The sequence below is a fragment of the Populus euphratica genome, unplaced genomic scaffold (genome assembly GCF_000495115.2).
Source record: "Populus euphratica unplaced genomic scaffold, PopEup_1.0 scaffold5.1, whole genome shotgun sequence".
In the NCBI taxonomy this organism is placed as follows: Eukaryota; Viridiplantae; Streptophyta; class Magnoliopsida; order Malpighiales; family Salicaceae; genus Populus; species Populus euphratica.
This window is the reverse complement of record NW_011499848.1, coordinates 1,628,561-1,635,490: the sequence shown is the minus strand read 5'-3', so window position 1 is coordinate 1,635,490 and position 6,930 is coordinate 1,628,561.

Here is a 6,930-nt window from a genome sequence, read left to right as displayed (position 1 = left end):
AGAGCGGTTAAAAGTCATATGCTCAATTTTAATTTCTTTGCTGTGAACAATAACAAAGATCATCTAAATAAGTAACTTTAGTATTGTTTGGGATTGTGCCAGTGACTGGTAACTATTTATTCCATATAAAGAGGCCAGTAACAAGAATAGGGGGGGTTAGAAGGATGAGCTTACTGGTCTGGTAAAAAAACGACGGATTATTTTAACCTTCCAAGCTATGGAAACGAGTTCGTTTCTTTGTTTTGTTTTTAGAACTCTGGCTGGAGCAATAGCTTCACCCGACATCTGGTCTTTGTCACTTAACTGCATTTTGATGCCGCCTGGACAGGCAAGAATTTAGCCAATGGATATATGACACCTAGTTTTTGGTAGTACATTTGCGTCGAGTGTCCTTTCCAATGTGAAGTTGCAAAATTCGACTAAGTTACAAATTAGTTACTGTATATAATATGATTTTATAACTAGTCTGGGCTTTAAAAATATACATTAGTCCCATGATTACAGTTGACAGTCAAGTGCTTGATATTGTGATTAAAAACAAAGGATGTTTTGGAAAGGAATATTGAAAAAGCTTAAAAAATATAGGAATTAGATATTAGATTCAAATAAAAAATATATTTAGCTGGAAACATGAAGATGAAATAATAACCCTTTTTCAAGTCTCTCACCACAATTTCTGTAGTGTCAAGGAAGAATTGTCTGTTGAAAATTTATTATAGATAAATAAATTATGAGTGAGTTAGAAATTAATTTCACAAAATTCTTGGTTTTTCTACTTAAGTAGTTTTTCTTTTAGATTTAATTATTAATTTATGATAGCTAATTAAATATTAATAATAGTAAAAAATATTTTTTATTAATAATTTATTGTTTTGGATTTCAAAATTCATTATAAAAACAAGGTGGATGAAGAGTCTAAATCATAATTTTTTTGAATTTTTACACATTATTCTTTACCTTATATTTTAGTTTTTTTATTGTTATTTCATGCCTTAGTTTTCCTCTCAAATTTATATCTTAGGTTTGCATTATTGAGAAATATTTGAATTTTATATTCGCTAATTCAAAAATCTTGATTTGAAAGTACTTCTTAATATGTTATTGAAATTTTAAAAAATTTGAAAGTACCTCTTAATATGTTATTGAAATTTTAAAAAACATGGCTTTTTATATATGTATATATATCAACTACACAAATAATGACTAATGAAATCTCGAGGATAAATGATTTGTCTTGGATAACAACAAAAATATTAACTACTTTAAAGTTCTTCAAAAAATAAATATATTTTTTAATTTTAATTTAAGTATAGTTAATTCAAATATTTTTAACTTAAGTTTATGGATGTAGACATATATAAAATCCAGTTTTTTATACAATATCTTTTATGACAAACTATTAATTCATGCTAATTATTTTTAAACAATGATCTTATTACAATAAACCAAACATATTTGCATATTACTCTAGTATATTTATAATCTTTGATAATAAGTAAACATGTAGATAGGATATTTTTCACTTGATAAATCTTTATCAGTGACTATGCATGTTTCGTAACCACATCTAATCTGCAAGTTATTCTATATATTTTTATCTTGCTGGAGTAAGAAAAACACGATTTTAGATCAATTTTAAACCATAAAAAACATGTTTATTTTTGAAATTTAATCAAAGGCAAGTTATCCACATAAAAAACAACCACCCTATATAATAAATATTCACTTCACAAAACCATCTAGATGGTGGTCAAATGATAAAAACTTGAGATCAAGTGGTTTGTTTTTTATGTGGCATCAGGTTCAAGTTTTTGGTTGCTTATATAATGGCCACTAGAGACTTACATGATCATTAACTTTAAGCACATGAAATTAGTCAGGCACATAAAATTAGTCGTAATACGTGTAAGTTGACTCAAACATCTATATTAATCTAAAAAAATATTCACTGCACAGCGATACAAATTTTACTTTATGGACGTAGATTTGGATGTGCTGGCTGACATGGTAAATGAAATTGCTAGTATTTTTGTTTTAGATGTGAATTTAAGCGAGGAATTGGTTTTTTATTCGTAAATAGACAATTTGGCTATAACTTTTCTATAAAAGATTTTATCTTGACGTAAAAGGGTGGTAAAAGAATATCTAGGCCACTCATAAAGAAAAGATTCATATGAACACAACAACAAATGTATTATTGGTTTCTTTCAAATCATTCGAGAAACGTTTTTATTCACACCAAATTTTTTTTCTTGCCACCGAACGAAGTAAAGTGATGGGGACGTTACGTGGAGAAGAACAGGAAGAGGTAGAAAATATCAACGGTGACACGTCATCTCATTAATCCGAGCGCAGAAGGGCGTCGAAGGTGAAAAGCATCTTGAAGAAGTATCCCACGGTGGCATGTATATCACGTGATTACAAAGTGATCATCGAGTACGGGAGGAGCCATAGAAACTACAGAACACACGAGCCCACTTGTCCTTCTTGAACACCTATTGGTCCTCATAATTTCTCTCGATAAAAAAATATCTGCCCCAAGTGGTAGACAACCAGATCTAATCTTCTCATTGCCCATCCATCGTAGATTTCCAATTTGTCGGAAACCGAGAGAAAACTTTATTTTCTATCAAGATGGTACTCTGGGGCCACCACGTTACCGGTCCATGTTCTGCTCGTGAGGTGTTTGTTTTTTTAAGAAATATATTTTTAAATTTTTTAAATATTTAAATTTTAACTTTTTTATGATTATTGAAAATAAATTTTAAAAACACATGAAAATATATTTTAAAACATTGAAAAAATAAAAATTTTAAAAACACTTTTTATCCAAATGCAGCCCACCATATTATTGGTACATGTTATGCGTGAAAGGTATATTTTTAATATTTTTATTTAATGTTTTTATAATTTTAAAGTGTTTTGTTGTGCCAGCATTAAAAAATAAATTTTTAAAAATATATGAAAAATATATTTTGATTTATTTTTAAGTAAAAAAATTAAAAAGTAATTATTATTACAATTTCAAACACTAAAATCATCAAAAAAAATTATCATGGTTTTACAATGCATTATATTTTTTAAGTATTTTTTACTTTAAAACATATTATTTTTTTATATTTTTAATTTCAATACATCAAACACATTAAAAAATTAAAAAAACTTTAAAAAATATCAATTTAATATTTTATAAGATAAGCACTCTTTTAAAATGCACCCAGGTATAGTTAAAAATACAATATCTGCCACTTAACAACCACGTCCTTTGCACATCTCATCTCATGCAATGCTTGGTTACAATATCAAGACAGATGAGACAAAATCAATAACAATAATAGTGTATGTAATTTAGAAAATAGATAAAAATATCAAGATAAATTTACAATAAAAACAATTTTAAAATGAGTTGCTGTACTTTAAAATCAGGAAATATACAAGAAATATTTTTTAAAAGATAATATTTTTTATTTTTAAAATATATATGTAAAAATCTTTCAATTCTAAAATTGTTTTAAAAAATATATAAATAGTTGTTATTATTATTTTAAAATTCAATTAGAAATTCAATTCAGGTATGGATCCAGATTATGAATTGAGCTTATCCAAATTAGTAAAGAAATAAAAATAATTATTATAACAGTTTTAAAACTTGATTTACAAAATTAACTTTTAGTAAAATTTTTACCACGAGGTAAGTTAATCATTGATTTAAGTCAATATAAAAATAAAAATAACTGTTATTATAATTTTAAAATTTCATTTTAAGGTCATCTAGGGCAATGCCTAAATCACAATTTGAAAAGGCCAATCTAGATTTGAACATGTTTAATATAAAAACAAAAAAAATATTATAACAGTTTTAAAAATCAATTTAGAGTTGATTTGATGCAAAATCCAGATCATGATTAGGAAGGGTAAACTCGAGTTGATAAAAAAAAATAAAAAAAAATCAATGCAATTCTATCTTCACAGAAAAATTCAATAGATTTTTTATCTGTATTTTATCCTAAACTGACTTAAACTTTTTATTAAGTAATATTCAATTAATTCTTTATTTATATTTTTAAAATTTGAACTGATGAAAACCTTAAATGGGTCGAGATTTGGGTCAATATCCCATGCCGATTTAGGTTTTATACCCTAACATTCTATATTTTACTTTATTTTATATTTTGTCTCTATTATTTTTAAATTCAAAGTTTACATCCAGTGTCAACTTGAATTTAAAATTTAGATAAAAAATACAAATATATTCTCATACATATTTTATAACATAAACAAGTAGGATTTGTTCTACTCGAATAACCTTGTGTTGTTGTACCTTAGGGAAGTAGAGAGGATCTTATTCAGATCGAAGAGTATATACAGTATGTTATAAAAGATGTTCGGTAAACTGCTTAAATCAGTATTAATATAATCCTTCACGAGTAGCAGATCTGAGTAATGACCCCAGAGAGGCAGGTGAGAAGCCACCTGCCCTTTGCCCGGGCAACATTAAGATCAAGCCTCCATCTTGTCAGCTGAAAAAATCAGCTAGACTAAGGTTTTCCGATGAAAATTTAAAATACAAGTTTTCTTTTAAATTATATTTCTTCATGTATTTTTATTGTTTGATATTAAAAAATAATTTTTAAAAAATAAAAAATATCATTTTAATATATTTTAAATAAAAATACTTTTAAAAAAATTATTATCGTATTCTTAAACACCACTTTAATATTTGGCAAAGAGAGGGAGAGTTCTTTCAAGTAGTAATTTTGTTATATTAAAGCAGCAAGGGTTTTTTTTAATCAATAAATTACACACACACACACATATAATCTAATATTTTTTTTGTTGATTTTTTTACAGTGCTATGAAAAATATTATGAACTTACAAAGTTCAATAAGTAAAATGCATTTTTCAAAATAATAGAGTTATAGCGTAAAATGAACTAAAATAATAAGATTCTTTTAAACGTATAAGTTTGGCAGTTGTATATGTCAAGGATAAGATAATTTTTTTATATTTTATTTTATATTATTCATTATAACTAAATATAATATAAAAAAATATTTTAATTTTTACATGATTACCAAATATAATTGTATATTTATCTTCTTTTATGTCTTGTCTCGTTTGTCTTTATTGTTTTCACTTATTATACTTTAGGACAATAATCAAACGGTAGTAGTTAAATAACATGGTATCGAGTGTTTTTTAATTAAATATATATTAAAATTATCTATTTCAGGTTTTTTTATTTTGAATTTCAATACATTAAAACTATATAAAAATAATTTAATATATTTTAAAATAAAAAATAATTTGAAAAGTATAAGCTGACGGGTGTCAAACAGACACTAATTTTAATAAAATAAAAACAATCTAGAAAGCCAGATCTAACCTCATCCACAGGCAGACAACCAAATTGAAAAAATTGTTTGGCAATGCAGTTGAGTGTTTATTTGTAAAAAACTTATTTTATTTTTGTGTTTTTTTATTGATTTTATATGATATGTTAAAAATAAGTTTTTAAAAATAAAAAATTATTATTATTACAATAACAAACTCCACTGATGTTGACCTTTGAGGAGAATAATAAAAACAGAAAAGAAAAGACCAATGTTTTTGTTCGTGACGCTTTAACCCTTGATGCCTCTTCTACACCAAAATCAATGGAAATAAAACTTACAAAATCCTCTCCAAGCTTTTTTCCTTCGGATGGACTTCAATCATCACGGGAATGGTTATGTCCTTAATCGGATCTAAATTTATTATCGGCGGAGAGAGATATTCATTAACAGATATTTTTACAATTTTTTCACACTTGACTCGTGAGAAAGTAGAAATATTTCATAAAACCCAGATCAAGATAAACAACTTAAATCGAAAAGTGAAGTAGCGGCGTGTTCCGGTGCTGCTAAATTGAAGGGCTACAAGTGACTCGGACCGAATTTTGATATGCCGGCCAGGCTTGTACAGTTTTAACAAAGTTCAAACACGAATTTCCCCTCCCTGCGAGCCTAGTTATGAGATTCAAGTTTGACTCATTTTGCTTGCTCAGACTCGTTTCGATCCAGCCTTTTAAAATGAGTTTATCTTATATTTTACTCCTTTCTTTTAATCACACAAATCAGCAAATAACGTAGAAAATTTTAAAAGGTACACTTAAATATACAACAAATAAACACTAAGCGCATGAAGATTAATTTTATCAGTACAAAACAACGCTTACAGTTTGCTTCTTAATTCATGAGATCAAATAATCACTTACAGTCACACAATTTATAAAGGACACTTATAATTCTCCGCACAGAATCTACACCGATCACCGGCACCCGTGCCTTACAGCACAGACCCACGGGTACACCCGTACGGTACAACACAAACCCAGGCTTTATTTTTCTACTTTTACGGGCACCCACATTATTAGACTCGGGCACTCTATTGTTTTGGACAATAAACGTAGAAAACATATGCCAGGACAAGGACACGATCTGAAAGGGTTTACAGTGCTGTAATTATTATTTTTAAAAAATAATTTTTGATATTAATATATTAAAATGATTTAAAAATTTTAAAAAAATATTAATTTGAAGTAAAAAAATAAAAATAAAATTAATTTTTTTAAAATATAAAAATAAACAGTCTTGATTAATCCTGGTTTTCTAATTATCATCACCCTCTCTTGAGCCAATCTTTTAAATTTCTTCGTATTTAAATGCAAAATTCTGCGATCTTTTCTTCACTTGGTCTTCACTGGTTACGACAAAGTCTCGACGTTCTAACCACCATATTGTGCAGATTTAGCATTATTCTCACTGTTATCCCATTTCCTATCATGGCATTCATCTTTGTGGTGGCCAGGTTGTTTACAATTATGCTACCAGGTATGCGACTCCCACACAAATCAATAATATCCATGTCTATCACACTTGCAACTTGTT